The sequence below is a fragment of the Triticum aestivum genome, chromosome 4D (genome assembly GCF_018294505.1).
Source record: "Triticum aestivum cultivar Chinese Spring chromosome 4D, IWGSC CS RefSeq v2.1, whole genome shotgun sequence".
NCBI classification, from domain to species: domain Eukaryota; kingdom Viridiplantae; phylum Streptophyta; class Magnoliopsida; order Poales; family Poaceae; genus Triticum; species Triticum aestivum.
The window spans coordinates 21,162,730-21,185,417 of NC_057805.1; positions in this window are offsets into that span (position 1 = coordinate 21,162,730).

Below are 22,688 nucleotides of genomic sequence, written 5' to 3' on the forward strand. Positions count from 1 at the left end.
GGAACTGAAGACTTGGCATCCTTTGCAGCATTTGACTATCTCTTTGGCATCTTCCAAAGCAGTCGGCCAGAAGAAACCTGGCGGAAGGCTTTGGCCACAAGTGATCTTGAGGCTGCGTGGTGGCCGCATTCGCCTTGGTGGATATCCTTGAGGATTGCTACACCCCTTTCTGGCTCGACGCAGCGCTGGAAGACCCCAGTGACGCTGCGCTTGACAAGTTCTCTGTTTATTATTGCATATGCTCCGGCTCGGCGTTGCACTAGTCTTGCCGAGATCTCATCAGTCGGTAGCTCTCTATTGACTAGGAAATTGAGGATGGGCTGGGCCCATGATGGAGCTGTGACTTCTTCTACTGTTAGTACGGCCACTGTGACTCGGGTGGGTGGGTTGGGTGGTGGAGGGTTGGAGTTGGCCACCACTTCTTGTGTCGCTGCAATCCCCGGGCCGACTGCTGCAGTCTCCGGGCCGGGTTCTGAAGTCCCCGAGCCGGGTGCGACTACGGCAGTCCCCGGGCTGCTTGTCGAAGTCCCCGAGCCGCCTGCTGGGTTCCTCCAGTCAGATCCGGCTGCATCGGGGGCGGGTGGTACAAAGATAGAGTCCGATTCTGGAGACGGCTTGATAGATGGTTTGAGGAGGCGCTGGAGAGAGACACCGGTTGGTATAGCCTGTCGGGTGGAGCTGATCCGTGCCAGGGCATCTGCTTGGTCGTTGTCGGCCCGTGGCACGTGAAGGAACTCACACCCTTCGAAGTACCCACTGATCTGCTGGACGAGGAATCGATAGCTCGCCATGTTTGCATCCTTGGCGTCCCAGCCGCCAGATGACTGCTGGACCACCAAGTCCGAGTCACCATAACACAGGATCCGGCGTATGTCGAGCTCTTTGGCTAGCCGGAGCCCGTGTATGAGCGCCTCGTATTCAGCCACGTTGTTGGAGGCGGCAAAGTGGATTTGCAGCGTGTATCTGAGCTTGTCGCCTTTGGGAGAGGTGAGGACGATGTCGGGTCCCAAGCCGGTGCGCATCTTGGACCCATCGAAGTGCATCCGCCAATGAGTAGAGTCGGGAGCCGGCGGTAGGTACTGGGTCTCGGCCCAGTCGACGAGGAAGTCGGCCAATGCTTGGGACTTGATGGCGGTGCGGGGCTGGTAGAAGATTGTGTAAGGTGCAAGCGCAATGGCCCATTTAGCCACCCGGCCGGATGCATCCCCTGCCTATGATCTCGGCAAGCGGGGCGGTGCATACGACCGTGATGGGATGCTCTTGAAAGTAGGGCTTCGGCTTCTTGGCGGCGAAGTACACTCCATAGCACATCTTCCGGTAGTGTGGGTAGTTTTGCCTTGAGCTGGATAGTACTTCGCTTAGATAATATACCGGCCTCTGGACTAGCTGGGCTCGGCCTTCTTCTGGGCGCTGGACTACGATGACTGTACTGACCACTCGGCTAGTTGCGGCAATGTAGAGGAGCATGGGCTCCTTCTCAGTCGGCGCCACCAGCACAGGTGGAGTGGTCAGCATCTTCTTCAACTCATGGAAGGCTTGGTCTGCTTGGTCATTCCACTCAAAATGAGTGGATTTCTTCATGAGTCGGTACACGGGGAGAGCCTTCTCTCCTAGCCGGCTGATAAAGCGGTTTAGGGAGGCTAGGCACCCGGTGAACTTCTGTGCGTCTCGCAACTTGGTGGGAATCTCCATTCTCTCAATGGCCTTGATCTTCACAGGGTTGCACTCAATGCCGCGTTCGGAGACCAGAAAGCCTAGAAGCTGGCCGGTTGGTACTCCGAACACGCATTTCTCGGGGTTGAGCTTGATCTGGAATCGGCGCAAGTTGGCAAATGTTTCTTTGAGGTCTTCCAGCAGGGTGCCGCGCTTTTCTGTCTTCACCACAATATCGTCTATGTAGACGTGGGCATTTCTGCCGAGTTGCTTGAGGAGGCATTTTTGCATGCAACGCTGAAAAGTGGCACCGACATTCCTCAAGCCGAATGTCATAGTCAGGTAACAGAAAGCTCCGAATGGTGTGATGAAGGCGGTCTTCAGGCGGTCTGCTGGGTCCAACTTAATCTGGTGGTATCCTGAGTAGGCATCCAAGAAACTCAACAGCTCGCATCCGGCTATGGATTCTATTACTTGATCAATCCATGGCAGAGCAAACGGATCTTTGGGGCAGGCCTTGTTGAGGCTAGTGTAGTCTATACACATACACCATTTGTTGTTCTTCTTCAACACCAAGACTGGGTTGGCAAGCCACTCTGGGAAAAACACTTCCATAATAAAGTCGGCGGCAAGGAGCTTGGCTATCTCTTCTCCTATGATTCTTCTCTTCTCTTTGGACAGTCGGCGGAGAGGCTGCTTGACCGGCTTTGCGTCCACTCGGACGTGTAACTTGTGCTCGGCGAAATCCTTCGAAACACCCGGCATGTCCTTTGGGGACCATGCAAAGATGTCTCGATTCTCCCGGAGGAAGTCGACGAGCTCGCCTTCCTATTTACTGTCCAGGTTTGCACAAATGACTGCAAACCTCTCCGGGTTCTCCGGGTCTAGAGGTATTTTCTTTGTCTCCTTGGCCGGCTGGAAGGAGCCCTGCGCATCATATTCCTTGGGGTTGGGGGACAAAGCCGGCTGCTTGCCGGCCATGGCCACAACTCGCTCCAGCATCTTCTTCTCTTCTGCCACTACGAGGGACTCGGCCAGCCGGCTGCTGGCTGCAGCGCACTCGATGGACTTCTTGTAGTCGCCGGCTACAGTGATGATCCCCTTCAAGCTCGGCATCTTCATCTTCAGGTAGGCGTAGTGGGGCACAGCCATGAACTTGGCCAGAGCAGGCCGGCCAAGCAAGGCGTGGTAAGGGCTTTCCAGATCCACTACCTCGAACCAGATTGCTTCTCGGCGAAAGTGATCCTTGTCTCCGAAGAGAACATCCATCTTGATCTTGCCGATCGGGGAACAGGACAGGCCGGGTACGATGCCATGGAACACGGTCCGGCTTGGCATGAGCTGCTTCGCCTTGAGGTTCAACTTCTCCATGGTATCGCGGTACAGTATGTTGATACTGCTTCCGCCATCAATCAGAACGCGGGAGAATCGGGCAGCCCGCGTCTCCGTTGCGAGGGTGACATCCAGCACCAATGCGTAGGAGCCAGGGGACGGCATCACCTCTAGGTGGTCGGCCCAGCTCCAGTTGATAGGCCTTTCGGAGCAATGCATGAACTCGGGGTTGCTGGAGGCGACTGCGTTGACCTCTTGGTGCCGTCGGCCCCGGCTGCGCTTGTCTTCGACCTGGCTTGTGAAGACGACGTAGGCGGCTTGTTCATCAGGGAACTCGTCTTGGATGGCTCCGACTGCTGGTCGAGCAGCCGGCTGCTGGGGGGCTGGAGGCGGCGGGCCGGGAGGCGGAGGCGGCACCAGCCCCTCGCCCTTGGAGATCCGGGTGAGCCAGTGGCACTTTCGGGTCGTGTGGTTGGATGGCTTCGCGCCGCTGTGGAACTTGCAAGGGGCATCGAGAGTCTGCTCGTACGAGAAGGCCGGCTGCCAAGCCGGCCTGCCGCCCTTCTTCTTGAGAGCGGGCCGCTCTTCGGGCTGCTCGTCTTCGACTGTGGCCACCTGCCGACTAGTGGAAGGCGGCATAGGGGCCTTGCGCTTGTGGTCGTTCTGGTAGCGGCGCCGATTGGAGTCGCCAGCCAGCGTCTTAGGAGCCGGAGCGAGCACCTTCCCAAAGGCGTCCACTCGGAGCTCGGTCTTCATCGAGGAGTCAGCTGTGGCGTACTTGCCTGCAATGACCAGCAGCTCGTCGAGGGTAGCCGGCTCATCGCAGAGGAGTCGGTGCTTGAGGAGGGTGCCCTCTCGGCACCCGGCGGTGAAGTATTCGATGGCCTGCACCTCGTGCACCCCCTCGCAGGAGTTGCGGAGCTCGACCCACCGTGTGAGGTAGTCGCGAGTCGATTCGTTGGGCCCTTGGACGCATAAGGAGAGCTGGCGGGGCTTGGGAGGCCGCTTGTACGTCCTGGTGAAGTTGCGGACGAAGACTTCCGTGAAGTCCAGCCAGCTGCTACCGCTGTAGGGCTTGAGGCTGTTGAGCCAGGTGCGTGCCGTGCCTTGCAGCATGAGAGGGACGTACTTCACTGCTACGCGCCTGTTGCCGTTCGCTATACTGACGGCGGTAGAGTAGTCGATGAGCCAATCTTCCGGCTTCACAGAGCCGTTGTACTTGGGCGTGTCTCTGGGGAGCGAGAACCCTTTGGGGAAGGGCTCGTCGGGGATGCGGGGGCCAAAGCATGGCGGGCCGACATCGTCTTCTTCTTCTAGCGCCAGGGATCGAGCTAGGCGGTCGATCCGGTGGCGGGCGTCGCTCTCGCCGACTCCCTCGCTGTAGCCTAGTTGGCCACCGAGAGTCGGATGCGTGACAGGCGGCGGGGTGGGACATCTCTGTCCACGAGGCGGGGGAGGAGGCGGATTGCCCTGGCGCTCCACCGCTCGAGGGCGGCCTTCCGCGTCGCGCTTGATGGTGATTCCAGTCCGGCTGCGGCTAGCAGCCGGCTCCTTGTCCTTCCTTGCGCGGGCGCCGCTCGCAGTCGGCGACCAGGATGTCGCGGCGTGCTCTCAGTGCGGGGGAGGACTCTCAGCGCAGGCGCCGGCTTCATGCCGTTCTGCGGCCGCATCGATCAACTGCTGGATGCGCCTTGTCATGTAGGGGAGCTCATCAGCCCCCAGCCCATTCAGCTCTTCTACTGCCGCCTGAGCAGCTCGCAGATTTTCGAGCGGTGTGGCGTAAACGGGGCGGTCCGCCCCCAGCATGCTGGCGATGGCCGCGCCGCGCTTCTTGACGAGGCCGACTCGGCTCGGCCCGCCATGAGGCGGTGTACCAAAAGCGGCGCGGTCGACTTAGCACTGGTGGGCCTCAGTGAGGCGTCTCCTGGAGGCTATCTTCTGGCCCTCCGCGATGAGGGCGAGACGACGTGCCTCCAGGGTCTCGGCGTCGGCATTGGCCGGGATGGGGACGGACAAGTCATGCATCGCCGCCTGTAGGGCGTTGTGGGCGCTCTCGCCCGAGTCGGCGACGTGGCTGACGACCAGCACCTCAGTGACAGCGCTGCTGCCGCTGTCAGCTCGAGGGAGAGGGTCGTCGAAGACTACCACGTTGGAGGGGTAGGCGTCGAACGATGCCGTGTCAGAGTCGACAAGCATCGGGTCGGTGGAGCCAACCGACTCCAAGTCTACAGCAAGCTCGCTGGAGACGTGAAGCTGGTCGAGGAGGCTGATGAGGCGGCTCTCGGGGTAGTCCGTGCCCGCGTCGGACGCGGGCTCGTCGGAGATGCGAGTCTTGCCAAGAAGATCGACGAGGCAGCTTGCCGTGCAAGCGTCGTCGACGCCTTGCAGCGCGTCGGGGCAAGCGCCATCGGGCGTAGCAGGCTGGCTGCGCTCGTGGGGGAGAAAAAGGGTTCCCGTCCAGAACAGGTCTCCGGACGACGGTGCACCTGGCCCCACGGTGGGTGCCAAATGTCGGGTGGTAGGTGCGACATATGCCAACGGGTGGCTTATCTTTGTGGGAGCCAGTAAAACATCGCCAGTGCCTGGAAACGGGATGAGGCGAAGACATGCACGCCGACGGATCTTACCCAGGTTCGGGGCTCTCTGTGGAGATAACACTCCTAGTCCTGCTCTGCGGGGTCTCCGCATGATCACTAGATCAATACAAGTTGCTACAAGCACTCCTTGAGCTGTTTGGATAGAGGAAGAGGAAGGGCGAGGCTAGCTCTCCTTTTCTCTCTAGGTGGTGTGTGGAATTCTATTAGATTAACCCTTTGCATGGGTACCCTGGGGGGTTTATATAGGACTACCCCCCAGGGGTACAATGGTAATCCGGCTGGGCGCGGGTCCCCCCCGTCAGTGTCTAGGCTCGCCGGCTTCTCCGCCGGTCATTGGGGGCCGCCGACTGGTGGGTCCCGCCGGCTGCCGGCCTCTTGGCCGACAGGCCGGCCCCACCGCTTGGGGGCTTTGTCGGCGGCTGGTTATTGTTGCCTCGCCTCTGATGACGAGAGCTCTGTTGAGGTAAGCGTGGCTACAGTGCCGCCGCCTTGCAGGCTCTCACTGTAGCCTTACCTTGTCTTGTCTCCTTAATGAGGCGCATGTTTCGAGGGAGGGAGGTAGCCGGCTGTTAGGAGCCGGCCACACCCCTGGCCGACTAGAGGAGGCTAGGCCGCCTTCGGATGTCCCTCTAGCAAAAGGGGCCCGCCGCCTACGGGCCGTACTGGCGCCTGTCGTGGGTGACATCGAGGTCAACACGGCTACAGTGCCACGCCGGACGGGGGATGGCTGGCCCGTACGGCGCCCTGTAGCCATGCCTGTTCCGGGATTCAGGGGCAGTGGGCTGTACTGCGGCCGCGCCCCATCCTATCGCCGTTATGTGGGTACAGTCTTTAGTGGGTGTAGTCTTGGCCGGCTTCTGGGAGCCGGCTTTCTTCATGGCCGGCTTCTGGGAGTCGGCTTTCCTCATGGCCGGCTTCTGAGAGTCGGCTTTCCTCATGGCCGGCTTCTGGAAGTCGGCCCTGGGGATAGCCGGCCGGGGGAAGGCGGCCATATGCTTTGTATGCTTGAAGGCTTGAATGGCCCGATAATTTTTCAAAGAGCCAGGGGGAGTAGGTTAGGCTACCCGTGGCCATTTACTCCGACAAGTAGAATCCTCCAAGTGCAAATTTAAAGAACATTCTTCAATATTGGTAAGACCAAGCACATCACATAAAGATTTCAAAATTGTAGAAACACTAGCACCCAAGTCACATAAAGCAAAACACTCATAATTTTTAATCTTGACTTTGATGGTAGGTTCCCACTCATCATGCGATTTTCTAGGAATTGAAACTTCTAACTCCAACTTTTCTTGTAAAGCTTTCATCATAGCATAAACAATATGTTTAGTAAAAGCTTTATTTTGTTCATAAGCATGGGGTGAATTTATCATGGATTGCAACAAAGAAATACAATCAATCAAAGAGCAACTATCATAATTAAAGTCTTTGTAATCCAAAAGAGTAGGCACATCACTAGTTAAAGTCTTGACCTCTTCAAACCCACTTTTATCAATTTTCTCAACAAGATTTTCACCCTACGAATTATCGGGACACCTTCTAGCTAAAGTTGACTCTTCTTCAGTCCCTTTATCATCAATTTTAATTTTACTAAACAAGGAATCAATAGAAGAAACACCAATCATTTTAAGATCTTCATCACTTTTATGAAAGCAATCACTAGAAAACGTTTTTTCTAAAAATTCTCTTCTAGCTCTAAGCATAGCGGTTCTTTTCTTACTTTCATACATACAAACATAAAGAGCTTTAATTGATTCCTCCACCTTAGGCACAAAAATTTTCATCTTGAGATTTTCCACATCATCAGAAATTCTATCAACACTTCTAGACAAATCATCAATCTTATTCAACTTTTCTTCCATTGTAGTGTTGAAATTTTTTTGAGTGTTGATAAATTCTTTAATATTATTCTCAAGATCAGAGGTGTTCCTATCATTATTATAAGATTCAGTACCATAGGAGTTACCATAATTATTAGAGGAATTACTAGGAAAAGGCCTAGGATTAAAACTGCCTCTATAAGCATTGTTATTGAAATTATTTCATGAGATAAAATTCACATCTATGGCATCACTACTTTGCTCAATAAAGTGGACAAAGGCACATCATTAAAATCTACAAGAGCACTTTTACTAGCAACCAATTTCATAAGAGCATCAACTTTTTCACACAAAGAAGAAATTTCTTCAACTGAATTAACCTTTTTACTAGTAGGAGCTCTTTCGGTATGCCGTTGTGAATAATTTGCCATGATATTATCAAGCAATTTGGTGGCTTCACCCAAAGTAATTTCCATAAAAGTACCACGAGCGGCGGATCTAAAAGATTACGAGAAACAAAATTCAACCCTGCATAAAATTTTGTATGATCATCCAAAGATTTAACCCATGAGTTGGGCAATTCCTTAGCATCATTTTCATCCTTTCCCAAGATTGTTCAACATGCTCATGCTCAAGTTGCTTGAAATTCATGATCTGGGTTCCAAGGGAAATAATTTTTGCGGGCGGAAAATACTTAGTAATGAAAGCATCTTTGCACTTATTCCAAGAATCGATACTATGGCGAGGCAACGAACAAAACCAAATTTTTGCATGATCTCGCAAAGAAAACGGAAATAATTTCAACTTCACAACATCATTGTCCACATCTTTTTTCTTTTGCATATCGCATAATCCAAGAATGTGTTAAGATGGGACGCTGCATCCTCATTAGGAGTACCGGAAAATTGATCTTTCATAACAAGATTCAGCAAAGCAGTATTAATATCACAAGACTCCTCACTAGTGGCAGGAGGAGCAATCGGAGTACCAATAAAATCATTGTTATTGGTATTTGAGAAATCACACAACTTGGTGTTCTCTTGAGTCATTGTAACTTCGCAACAAGATTGCACTCAAAAACAGATCTGGCAAGAAAACGGCTAACGAAAAAGAAGGGCGAATAAAATGGCAATTTTTTGTGAAGTGGGGGAGAGGAAAACGAGAGGCAAATAGAAAATAATGTAAATTGCAAGGAGATGAGATTTGTGATTGGGAACCTAGTAGATGTTGATGATGTCTCCCCGGCAACGACGCCAGAAATTCCTTTTGATGTTGGCTTGAACTACGTCGGTATTTCCCCAAAGAGGAAGGGATGATGCAACGCAGCAATGGTAGGTATTTCCCTCAGTGATGAGACCAAGGTTATCGAACCAGTAGGAGAATCACGCAACACTACGTGAACGGCACCTGCACACAAATAACAAATACTCGCAACCCGGCATGTAAAAGGGGTTGTCAATCCCTTTCAGGCAACGGCGCTAGAGATAGGCAAACGGACGTGAGAGAGTTGTAGATATTGATAGATCAACGTCAAATAAAATAAAGTGAAGCAAGGTATTTTTGTATTTTTGGTTTAATAGATCTGAAAATAAAAGCAAAGGAAAATAGAACGCAAAGGCAAATATAATAAAGAAGAGACCCCGGGGCCCTAGATTTCACTAGTGGCTTCTCTCGAGAAAAATAGCAAATGGTGGGTGAAAAAATTACTGTTGGGAAATTGATAGAACTTCAAATAATCATGACGATATCCAGGCAATGATCGTTATATAGGCTTCACGTCCAAGATTAGTACACCGACTCCTGCCTGCATCTACTACTATTACTCCACACATCGACTGCTATCCAGCATGCATCTAGTGTATTAAGTTCATGGAGAAATGTAGTAATGCAATAAGAACGATGACATGATGTAGTCTATTTATGTACAAATAGACCCCATCGTTTTATCCTTAATGGCAACGATACATACGTGTCGGTTCCCCTTCTGTCACTGGGATCAAGCACCGTAAGATCGAACCCATCACAAAGCACCTCTTCCCATTGCAAGATAAATAGATCAAGTTGGCCAAACAAAACCCAAACATCGGAGAAGAAATACGAGGCTATAAGCAATCATGCATATAAGAGATCAAAGAAGACTCAAATAACTTTCAAGGATAAAAAGATAGATCTGATCATAAACTCAAAGTTCACCGGATCCCAACAAACACTCCGCAAAAAGAGTTACATCATATGGATCTCCAGGAGACCATTGTATTGAGAATCAAAAGAGAGAGAGAGAGGAAGCCATCTAGCTACTAACCAAGGACCCGTAGGTCTACAAAGAACTACTCACGCATCATCGGAGAGGCACCAATGGGCATGATGAACCCCTACGTGATGGTGTCTAGATTGGATCTGGTGGTTCTGGACTCTGCGGCGGCTGGAATTGATTTTCGCCGACTCCCCTAGGGTTTCTAGAATATTGGGGTATTTATAGAGCAAAGAGGCGGTTCAGGGGGCACCCGAGGTGGGCACAACCCACCTGGGCGCGCCTGGGCCCCCCAAGCGCGCCTTGGTGGGTTGTGATCCCCTCGGAGCACCCCCAGGTGCTTATCTGGCCCAATGGATGTCCTCTGGTCCAAAACAATCCACAAAAAGTTTCGCTGCATTTGGACTCCGTTTGGTATTGATTTCTGCGATGTAAAAAACATGCAAAAAACAACAATTGGGACTTGGCACTATCTCAATAGGTTAGTACCAAAAAATGATATAAAATGACTATAAAATGATTATAAAACATCCAAGAATTGTAATATAACAGCATGGAACCATCAAAAATTATAGATACGTTGGAGACGCATCATATAACTATTGACTTTCATGCTTGCATAGGGAATGACAAACCTTAACACCAATATTCTTACTAAAACATAATTACTCATTAACATGACTCACATATCACTATCATCATATCGCAAAACTATTACAAAGAATCAAGTTTATTTTGTCCAATGATCCTCATGAAAGTTTTTATTATATCCCTCTTGAATATCTATCACTTTGGGAGTAATTTCATATGTTGCTATTGAAAGCTCAAACAAATCTAAGTGAAGAACATGAGCATAAAATTTTCTTCTCTCAAAATAATTTAAGTGAAGCAAGAGAGAATTTCTTAAAAAAATTACTAGCTCTCAAATAAATCTAAGTGAAGCATGAGAGCATTTCTTCAAAAATACTAAAGCACACCATGCTCAAAAAGATATAAGTGAAGCACTAGAACAATTCCACAGCTCATAAAGACTTAAGTGAAGCATAGAGGGCAATTCTAAAAGTCATAGCATAATTTTGGCTCCCTCAAATAAGTCTGTCCAGCAAGGATAGATGAAACAAAATAAAAAGCAAAACAAGCAAAGACTCATATAATACAAGACGCTCCAAGCAAAACTCATGATATGTGACGAATAAAAATATAGCTCCAAGTAAAATATCGATGGTCGTTAGAAGAAAGAGGGAATGCCACTCGGGCATCCCCAAGCTTAGTTGCTTGCTTTTCTTTTAGATAATAGCTTGGTATGCCATGGGGCATCCCCAAGCTTAGGCTCTTCTTACTCCTTATTCCTTCATCCATCGTGATCTCACCCAAAACTTGAAAACTTCAATCACACAAAACTCAACAAAACATTCGTGAGATCCGTTAGTAAAACAAAGCAAATCACTACTCTAAGTACTGTTGCAAACCCATTCATATTTTATTTTTGCATTATATCTACTGTATTCCAACTTTGCTATAGCTTATACCCTCCAATACAAACCATAGATTCATCAAAATAAGCACACAACGCAAAGAAAACAGAATCTGTCAAAAAACAGAACAGTTTGTAGTAATCAGGGAACTTCGTATACTTCTATAACACCAAAAATTCTGAAAAATTAGGACAACGTGGAAAATTTGTATATAAATCTTTTTTAATAAATTTAGAGCAAAATCATGTTTATGTGATTTATGAAAATTATTTTTCTGAGCGCAAAAGTTTCTGTTTGCAACAAGATCAAAGCAACTATCATCCAACAAGATCCCAAAGGCTTTGCTTGGCACAAACACTAATTAGAACACAAAAAACACAATCATAACAGAGGCGTAATTGTGCAAACACTCAAGAACAGAAATAAAAAGGCAAAAATAAATTTTATTCATTGGGTTGGCTCCCAACAAGCGCTACCGTTTTACGCCCTTAGCTAGGCATAATGCATAGATCTAAGTATTGTCATCTTTGCTTTCATTTCCCTTGGAGGTGTTTTTGTCAGGTGGTTTTGCAAAGACAACATAAAATACCTCATCCATAGAGAATTTAGCACTATCAAGTTGCTTATCATCGTATCCCCTTTGATTTCCGGCAACAATCCAAGAATAGTGTTGATTAACATCATTGAAAACTTGTTGGATTATGTCTAAAACAGGGACTTCCTTTTTAAGATTCTCATCAAAAATTTGATTATTTCCAAGCAAGTGCCTTTCACATATAATCACTATTATAAAGGATCTCATCTATCACCGGTTTTTCATGGTTCATACCATAAAAATCAAAGATTTCCCTAGCTTCCCGTATTATGTAGTCAAATTCATTCATAAGAACGAGGGTAGCCAACTTTTTAGCTTTGGGATTCTTTATAATAGGTAACTCATAAAACAATCTTTGTAAGGTAGGATGGGTACGAATGAATTTATTTTCAAGTTTCAGAACTAGTGCTGAAATAGCTTCTCCATAAGATTTTGTTCTTTTAAGTATAGGAGCATCATCAAGAGTTAAATTTCCGACACAATTGAAAAATTCTTGGATATGTTTCTTTCCCATAATATTCCCTTGCCCCAAAACAAAAGTTTTAGCATCCAGATTGCCAGATCGTCCAATTTTAGGAGTTAGGCCATCATCTATTTCTGCCATGCCAAAGTCACTCATGGTGACAAGTTCAAGCAAATAAGAGATCTGACGAGAAAAATGCGAACGAAAAAGAGGGCGAATAAAACGGCAATTTTTGTGAAGTGGGGGAGAGGAAAACGAGAGGCAAATGACAAATAATGTAAATTGCAAGGAGATGAGATTTGTGCATAGGAACATGGTAGATGTTGATGATGTCTCCCCGGCAACGGCGCTAGAAATTCCTTTTGATGCGGCTTGAACTACGTCGGTATTTCCCCAAAGAGGAAGGGATGATGCAGCACAGCAACGGTAGGTATTTCCTTCAGTGATGAGATGAGACCAAGGTTATCGAACCAGTAGGAGAACCACGCAACACTACGTAAATGGTACCTGCACACAAAGATAGAATACTTGCAACCTGACGTGTTAAAGGGGTTGTCAATCCCTTTCGGGTAACGGTGCCAGAAATTGTCAAGTGGACGTGATAAAATTGTAGTGGATTGATAGATGCAATAAAAGCAAATAAAATTCAATGATGTATTTTTGGGTTTTTGGTAATATAGATCTGAAAATAAAATTGGCAAATACACGAAAAGGCAAACAACAAAGTAGATCTGAAAATATATGATGAGAAAATAGACCCGGGGCCGTAGATTTCACTAGTGGCTTCTCTCGAGAAAAATAGCATACGGTGGGTAAACAAATTACTGTTGCGCAATTGATAGAACTTCAAATAATTATGACGATATCCAGGCAATAATCATTATATAGGCATCACGTCCAAGATTAGTAGACCGTTGTCTGCCAGCATCTACTACTATTACTCCACACATCGACCGCTATCCAGCATGCATCTAGTGTATTAAGTTCCTGGAAAAATGGAGTAATGCAATAAGAACGACGACATGATGTAGACAAGATCTATTCATGTAGGAATAGACCCAATATTTTTATCCTTAATAGCAATGATACATAAGTGTCATTTCCCCTTCTGTCAGTGGGATTGAGCACCGTATGATCGAACCCATCACAAAGCACCTCTTCCCATGGCAGGAAAAACCGATCTAGTCGGCCTAACTAAACCAAAGATCCGAAGAAGAAATACGAGGCTATAAGTAATAATGCATATAAGAGATCAAAAGACTCAAATAACTTTCATGGATAAAAACATAGATCTGATCATAAACTCAAAGTTCATCGGATCCCAACAAACAGACCGCAAAAAAGAGTTACATCAAATAGATCTCCAAGAGACCACTGTATTGAGAATCAAAAGAGAGAGAGAGAGGAAGCCATCTAGCTACTAACTACGGACCCGTATGTCTACAATGAACTACTCACGCATCATCGGAGAGGCACCAATGAGGATGATGAACCCCTCCATGATGGTGTCTAGATTGGATATGTGGTTTCTGGAACTTGCGGCGGTTGGAATTGTTTTTTGTCGACTCTCCTAGGGTTTCTGGAATATTGGGGTATTTATAGAGCAAAGAGGCGGTGCGAGAGGCGACGAGGTGGGATCAAATCACCAGGGCGCGCCTGGGCCCCCAGGTGGGTTGTGCTCCCCTCGGAGCCCCCCTCTGGTACTTCTTTGGCCCAACAGGTGTCTTCTGCTCCACAAAAAATCACCAAAAAGTTTCGATGCGTTTGGACTCCGTTTGGTATTGATCTTGTGCGAAGTAAAAAACAAGCGAAAAACAGCAACTGGCACTAGGCACTATGTCAATAGGTTAGTCCCAAAAAATGATATAAATTTGCTATAAAATGATTGTAAAACATCCAAGAATGATAATATAATAGCATGGAACAATCAAAAATTATAGATACGTTGGAGATGTATCAAACCTCATTGCTAAACAACTACAGCTGGAAGCTATGACCGACATGCTAGGCCAGTTTCACAGCCCAGTAGCTCCCGCGCAAGGCTAACCTTTTTTGAAATGTCGTGGAAGTGGTCTTGGTTCAGTATTATTTTGTTATGCTGCAATGGCGCCCAGTTTTTGTAATCTGCTTCTTCGTTGCGATTTATGATCACTGGTGGCGAACTTCGATGCCCAGTGGATGTAATATACCATAAATCCTTTATTGTATAGTGTAGGTTTATTCTAAGTTACTATGCCATAATTTCTTTATTGTATAGAGTAGGTTTGTTCTTAATTCCTACTAGTTACCGTGTAACAGCCCCAAAATTGGGTTATCAATTTTTGTGCTGTTATTCCTTACTGGCAATCATTTCTCAAATCTTTCTCCTGAGTTGCTGGATAACTCTGAGAATTCTTATCATTTACAACATTTCAAAACCTTGCTCATGTCTTTGTCAGTGGGCAAGACCCCATTTGCATCCATCTCAACCCTCTCAAAACCCTAATTCCAAAATTTGGATATGCCCTTTTGTGAATACAAAGGAGCCATCACTTTCCTTGATCTGTTGATCCTCCCAACTGTTCCCAGAGACCCTCTTACCTTTCTAAACCTTGGATATGCAAAAATATTGCTAGGTCCTATGCACTATTTTTCACTTGTGATTTATTCCTTTTCTTGTCTTTCTGAGTAATAAAATCCCAAGGCATATCTAGCCATCTCCTAAATTCATGAAAAATTGTGGAGATGATAATTATGTCTAATCCAAGCTCTGGCAAAATTATTGGCCATTATTAAATAAGAAAAATTGTCTTTTCCTATTTTAAGCCAACATTCCATTTCTGCCACTTTCTAAAGGAACTACCATTTTTATAGCAGAGAAAATTCCCAAATAATTTGTGGAGCTTGCCCTTGCTATACCTTCACTAGTTTCATCCAAACCTCATGACCCACAGTTCAAAAATTGGGCACATGATCCAATGCAAGTTTCTGCCTTCTTTGAAATTTTGCAAAGGAAGTGCTTTATTCCTAATTCCATTTGAGCTGCAATTTTTCAGGATGATTAACATTGACAAATCACCCTTTTATACCAAAACTCAGCCCAATCCCTTCATCCTATCTCCCTGTGAAATTTTTCAAAATTTCTGACCAGATTGCAACTTTGTGAAGGAAGTACCTTCATGGGGTGTCCAAATCGGATGAAACTTTACCATCTTCTCACATATCCCAAATATTTAGTACCCACCAAAATTCAGCTCATTCCATTGATCTATGTGATCCCAGGATCAATTCTTTGTTTCTCTCCAAATTTTCAGTTTGTGAAGCAAGTATATTTTATCTTGCTCCATTTTGGCTGACAATTTTCCTAAGACTTCTCCTATCCATATAACCTTCCTCCACAAGATTTTGGCTCATTTAATCTAGCCAATATTTCCCTAGAGTTTTCTCAAGATTTTGGGCAGAAAAGATGTTTGTGAAACAAGTACCACTTTGGAAGCTCCAAATGGTATGAAATTTTTACAACATCCATGTATGTCTGAATAACCTTGCCATATCCATTTTCAGCCCAAGGCATCACTCCTAGTGAGTGACCCTTCCTCATTTTGTTTCTGGACCAGAATTAGCAGTTGCAAAGCAACTATGTTAAATACTGGTCCAAACCGCTCCCAAATTAGCAGGACTGTAGTCCTTACTACCCTAAACCTCCCTGACATCAAGCTTCTCTCTAAACCTCACTAGTTTGTTCGCAAACTTGTGAAGCTTGGTTCTTTCTGATCTCTGCGCCTCTACCCGTTCTATCACCTCAGTCTCAATGCATCTTGGAAGGACTTCACTGCTGACATGGTTTGGCATGAAGTAGGAGGCCAGAGCACGCCTTGTCCGTGGTGATCACGAGGGTATGCCAGCCAAATCGGTGGTCTAGACACTGTTGGCGTCGGCAGGACTATTCCGGCCGGTTCTGGCTCGTCCCAGCGTGTCCAACAGCACCCCCTCGGCGTCCTCTTCCCCCTGGACTCCTCCCCCCTTCATTTTCTTCCTCGGCGTGCCATCGCTGTCGCCGCACAGTGCGTGCCCGTGAGCTCCGTTGTCTTCCACCCCAGTGTCCTCTTCCTCCTCTTGTCCCCGAGCTCTGCTCGTCTTCGTGAGCCTCTGCGCCTCGTCCGCTTCCCCCTCGTCGCCTTCCCATACCCTCCCCTCCTCCCCCCCCCCCGTGAACGCTGAGCACGGCAGAGCCTCGGCCGGACTCGCTCGGTGGTGACCGGCTCAGGTGCCCTCGCCCCTGCTATAAATAGCCTGCCCGCGACCCGTCCGAGCTCACTAGCAGCTCCTCCTCACTTCTCTACGCCTCCCCACGCTCCTCATTCCCTCCCAGAGCCGTTCCCCGACCCCCACCATTGCCATGGCCACCGCCTCGGGTCCTTCTCGATTCCGGCGATGCCGCGCCCCTCCCTCCAGTTCTCCACCACCACTGCCTTCCCCAGGGCCCGGCGAGCCTCCCCATGGCCTCAGCCTTTGCTCTCCCCCACCAGAACACCATAGCCACCGACGGCCGAACCCCTCTCCGCCGTGGGCAACACTGCTCCATCTCCCTAGCTCCTCGCCGGCGACGGAGACCACCACTAGATGCGCCTCGCTCCCCTGAGCAGATCGATGGGTCGCATGCCCCCTGCCGTGGCCGGAATCGCCGTCAGTCGTCATCGAGGTGGCCGCCTCCCTCAGCCAGGCGCACACCTCCGCGGGAGGAAGAAGAAGGCCAGCCGGGCAGGCCCCACTCCACGCGACCCAACCTGTCAAAGACTCAGCCGAGTCCACGTCAGATAAGTGGAGACGCCCCAGGCACTTTACGTTTTCCCTTAACCGAAGACGTATTGCTCGAAATACACCTTCTTTTCTATAAAAATGCATTTCCTCGTATGCGCTTTCTGTTTTCAGCCCCGCCCGCCGAAGTGCCTATATTTTGAACGTTCACTGTTTAGTGCCTTTTCTGCCTAAAAAGTGAATGGCCATAACTTTTCAACCGTGGCTCCGATCGAGGTGATTCCAACGCTCACATTCTTTGTTCATTGAGCTCTTTCCGATGGGACTATGTTCTTGATGTTTGCACATTACCCATTTTGCCCTTGCCCTAATCCAGCCCCTCTGAGAGAGAACCCCTCTCCGGCAAATTTTTCCGCGAAGTGATCACACTTCTTCCCGGAGTATTCCTCGACCCCCAGGCAAACCAACCTCTTATCGTGAGCCTCGAACTTGCATGTTGGCTTTTCTTGCACCTTGTGTGTCTGTAGTTGTAGTAGTTCTTGTCTGTTTCGTCTACAGTTATTTCAGTTGTGGTATATGTTGTGTTGCTTGCCATGCATGCTTGTGCTTTCATGATATCTTTTGCCATGCTAGCTAGGATATTGTTGTTGGTAATACCATGTCACTGCTCTACTTTAGTCTCATATCATTGCTATGATGATCTTGTACCATTGATATGCTAGTACCTGGTATTGCCATGCTTCATATGTTATAGTTGTTCACTTGAGAGGCTTAGTATTTTGTTAATGCATTTGTATGCTGCATGCTCATTGTTGCATTAGTGTTAAATATGCTCATAATGTTGATGATGATGGACAAGATAATAATATGACTTAATAACAAACCTCCTCCGTCATCGATGGGATTGAGTCACAGTGCCACCAAATCGGGCTTCTCCAATGCAACCACATTTGCCTTTTATGGGAAGGCCCTAACTGGGTCTGTTGTCATGCCTCACACCAGTGCCTCCAACAAGGGAAGGTTATGGGCGCGCGCTACCCTGATCAGGTAGGCGGACATAAGCCTTGTGTGCCCGTAGTTGTTGTTAAGGCCTTTTGTCCCCGTTTGGGACCGTTTATGTTTTGCCACGACGGTGGCCGTTGATGCCTTTGGTAGGCACGGGGCCACCCATGACTTAGCCCAGAGGGGAGTTGGTCGGAGTGGCCGGGTGAGTGTCATGGTCAATGGATTGGTTTTGTCGGAACGCCGTTGGTCCACCCGAATGGGAGTGCAAGGCTATGGGTTCCGTGGTGTGGGTACAGTGTACTACCTCTGCAGAGTGTGTGTTAAATCTATCGATAGCCGCGTCCTCGGTCATGGACATAGTTCGTAGTAGGTCACACTATCGGGTCTTGGTCAAAATGGAGGATAAACCTGAAATAACTAAGTTGATAACTAATGTACGATAAAGAATGTGGTGACTTGGACTATGAAATAGTCGTGAGAAGTCACGGTGATGTCTTTATATGATCACGAGACGAGGTCTCGGTGAGTCATGAGTTTGCTCCGAGGAGCCATTGCAGAGTAAGAGATTGTTGCATAAAGTTAATACACTACGTCTTCATGGGAGGTAACTGGTAGTTTATTTTCAGCATAGTTCATACATGAATCCATGTCTCGTCGATACATCTTTGCCATGCCATGTTATGATCGAGATGCTATGCCATGTTTTGCTGTTGCCATGTTAGAAGTAAGTTTGATATAACAGGTTATTGCCATGCTAGTAGATGCTATGATGTTGATGCTTAGTTTGATCTATGTCTCTAGTTGATATCATGCCATGCTTAGTAATTGTGAGGAGGTAGGTTGTTGCATTCGCTTGGTACTTGCTTTGTCATCTGTTTGTTTGGATGCTATATATTTGGTTGTCTTGCAAGTACATTCAATGTACTGACCTGGCATGTCATGCCAGTTTGTAGGTCGTGCCTGGATTGTTTGCTTGTTTGATCGCGCTAGGCCGTAACCTTGCCAGTCCTGTGAGTTGTGGAGCCCAGCCAGAGTCGATATGCTGCCAAACCAAGACTTCCGCCGCCATTTAGATAGCCTTAGAGCTATGCCAGATGATTGTATTCATCGATGATGTAATACTCTATACATGTATTTGATGAATATTCGTGTACCTGGAATGCTGTATCATGGACCTGTCATGCGTCAGGTGTTATCCTGGGCTGACGTGCGAAGGCCCCCTGCTCCATGCGGATCGGGGTGCCATATACCGTATATGCCATCATTCACTATCTGAAAAAGGCGAAAATCTGATGTAGGCGACCGGGCCGAAACATTCGCCTCTAACGGGCCTGCAATTTAGCGGGCCACAATTTGGCTGGCCCGCGACTTTCTTGGGCCTGAAAGGCCATTGGGGCCTTCACACTTTGCATCGGGCCCACAACTTACACGGGCCTACATTTGGCCCAAAGTTTAGTTGCGCCTTTAGCGGACCCAGTGCTTAGTTGGGCCCATGTATCTTCGGGCCAGTAACAGGCTGAATATTCTTCTGGCCTGTTACGGCCCAGAAGATACCATGGGCCTTTAGCAGGCCGAAATGCATGTTGGGCCTCAATTCTCAATAGTCGTGCACGGGCCTTTAGCAGGCTGAAATGTAGACCGGGCCATTATTGGCCTAGTTATATGACGGGCCATTACCAGGCCGAAACATATCTCGAGCCTTAGTTGGCCCACTGATATCATGGGCCTTTAAGAGGCCGAAAGCTTAGTAGAGGCATCAACGAGACGAATTATACGACAGGCCTTTAACAGGCCCAAAGTCACATTGGGCTGAACTATTGCCACCTTGATCACGGGCCGTTAGTGGGCCGGATGTCACGTCGGACCATATATGGTCCATAGGCAGCACGGAGCGTTCCGAGGCCGAAAGACACACCGGGCTGAAATGGGCTCATGTCTACATCGGGCCTCTAGCAGGCCGAAATGTCACTGGGCCATAATTGGGCCCAAATACTCGGCGAACAGTTAACGGGCTAGATCTGGCTTTGGGTCATAAATGGGCCATGTTTAAGCAGGCTGTTAGTGGGCTGGCCCACTAGCACCTGAGTAAATACTACGGGCCTTTGACTGGCCGGCCTTTTTAACCTATATGGGCCTGCTTTGGGCCCTGCCACGTGACGACGTATCATAGGCACGTCTCCTCCATTAGATGGACGACATCTGGCCCACCAAGGAGCCGACACGTGTTTCCTCCTGCCAATGATGATTTTACACGTGGAAAAATCCCCATTGGTCCTGGCTGTTAACGGGTTATCGAATCCAAACCGGAACCCGATAGCTTAACGGCGACCCGTTACGGTGGATGCCACGTGTCGGTTACCCTTGACGAAAGCACTTCCATGACATGCCATTTGTCGTCATGGAAGTGGACACTTCTGTGATGATAATTTTGGTATTGTCATGGAACACTTCTACGACATCACATGTATGACTATCTTGATTCTGTCATAAAATCGTCATGGATGTACATGCATGACAGAAAACGTGACCTACTGTGACAAACATGTATCATCACGCAAGTGGATTTTTTTGTAGTGTGGTATTTTAAATTCTCAAGCTTAATGAAAACACCAAAAAGAAAGTGAGTAAAATCTTAATCTCCCTTTGCTAATTTCCTATTTTATTTGTCAGTAATTTTCTGGAACAAACTTCCTTTGTTCGTTTGAAATTACCAAACCAATTGTGTCACCTAGCTTTAGTCGAACGTAGTTGCTGACTGCCTAGTCCCTGAGGAGAACACACATCTGTTGTTTGTGGGTGATTCACTATGCTATATCTATAGTAGATCACCCTGGAAGCAGGCAAGGAAACTGCGAACAAGATGCTTAACCTGCTAGGAAGGAGGCAGGCCGAAAAGGCTGTACGGTCTCTCTATTAGACCTCGTGATGGCATCGGGCCCAACTAAGTCACCGAGGAGCACGTTAATCGCCTCGGTACATAGCTCCTCCCGAGAGACCCGTGCGGGGTCCGCAGGTGCCGTGTACCGGGACATCAGGGAGCCCCGAACCTGCAGAGGGAGGACGCGACGCGTCACCCACGTCCGCATGATGTGGCCTCCGGTCAGCCCACCTTTCTTCAGGCGGGCGGTGTCCTCCACGAGGACTTTAACCTCTGAGGTCAGCTTGGAGAGCGGAGCCCACGAGAGCAACTTCTGGGGAGGCTCATTCCCGAAGGCTGGGAGGTTGTCGCTGAGGCCCTCCACATAGAACCATGACTTGTGCCACCCTCGAACAGATTTTGGGAGGTCAAAGGAGAAGAAGGTGGAGTTGGGGTGGAGCTGCAGGATGGCTCCCCCAAGGTGTTGCTCCATTGACGCTACTGAGCTATGCTTTTTGTTATTTCATGCTTCTGTCTGACTACAACAATAACAAAGCAACGTGGGTGCATGCTGTCCTAAAAAATCTCACCAAAAATGTTCACAAGTCATGTAAAATAAAACATATATGTACTTATTAATATGAATCAGGCGACCCATGGGTAACCCCACGGGCATGAACTCATACCCATACCCTACCCACGACTAAACGGGTTACCCATCGGGCTTATCCATGGGTGAAGATGGTGTCCCATACCCTACCCATTCGGGTCGGGTGCCCATGGGCGCCGCCGCCCATGGGTCGGATTGCCGGGTTGACTCTCCACGTACAGTCCTCTCCAGATTCCTCTCGTTTGTTCAGCATGTTCACAACGGCAGACAGCGGCGGCGCAGCGAGCGCACAAAGGCGGAGGACGAGAACGAACCACTGGAACTGGGGAAGGCATGCTACAGTAATGGTGGATGATGTGCCTTATTTCTACCGAAACTACTAAACTAGCCCAGTGGCCAAGTGACACTAGCCGACCGCTGTTCCACCCGGGTTCGATTCCACCTGATGCAGTGAAAATATCTCCAAATTTTTTGCCTCTGCCATTATTGACATGTGGGTCCCCATTGTCATCTATGCACAACACGTCCAACACTTGCCAAAACTTCGTCCCTCGTTTTCTCTGTTTTTCGCACACTCGACATTGTGTGGGCATTTTGAAAATAGCATATCGTTTTGACTGTGCATCATATGAAGATGTGCTATGCATGAATGTTGATCAGCACGATGTTAACTGGCTGGTAGTTCCATTTTCGACCATGAATAAAACTTCCAACATAATGTTATCCCTGTTTGAAAAGGGCGTGTTAAAATAAATGCTCTGCCTCTGAAACTTGCAGTTTCTTATCTGAAACTGAAACTTGCAGTTTCTTCTCTGAGAATCACATTGTCTGCACTTTTATATGAAACTACATTTTCTTAAGTGCTAAAAATAGATCTCTAGAATTCATAAAATACTTCATATGCTCAATACTGCAAATCAGAAATTCAAAAGAAATTCATATATGAAAGTACTCTCAAAATACACAACACAAAACACAATTCACAACCTGCAAATACTGACAACCCTAAGCTCCTCCTGACAATTCACAACCTGCCCGACTATTGGGTTGGGGGGCATTCCCCTCCTATTCCTCGGTGGCAGACAACCGCCCCGTGAGACGATGTGAACGACAAGGGAGAGGATGGCGGGGAAGCGTCATCGGGCCAACTGCTTTTCTCCTCTTGTAGTTGGGTTCGGTCGACGTAGACTCCACTGACTCGCTCTGGCACGGCACCCTCACAAACGGCACCCTGTAGATGCTCGATCCTTCAATATCTAGTGGATGCTCCATCTTTGATCGATACTCCCACCA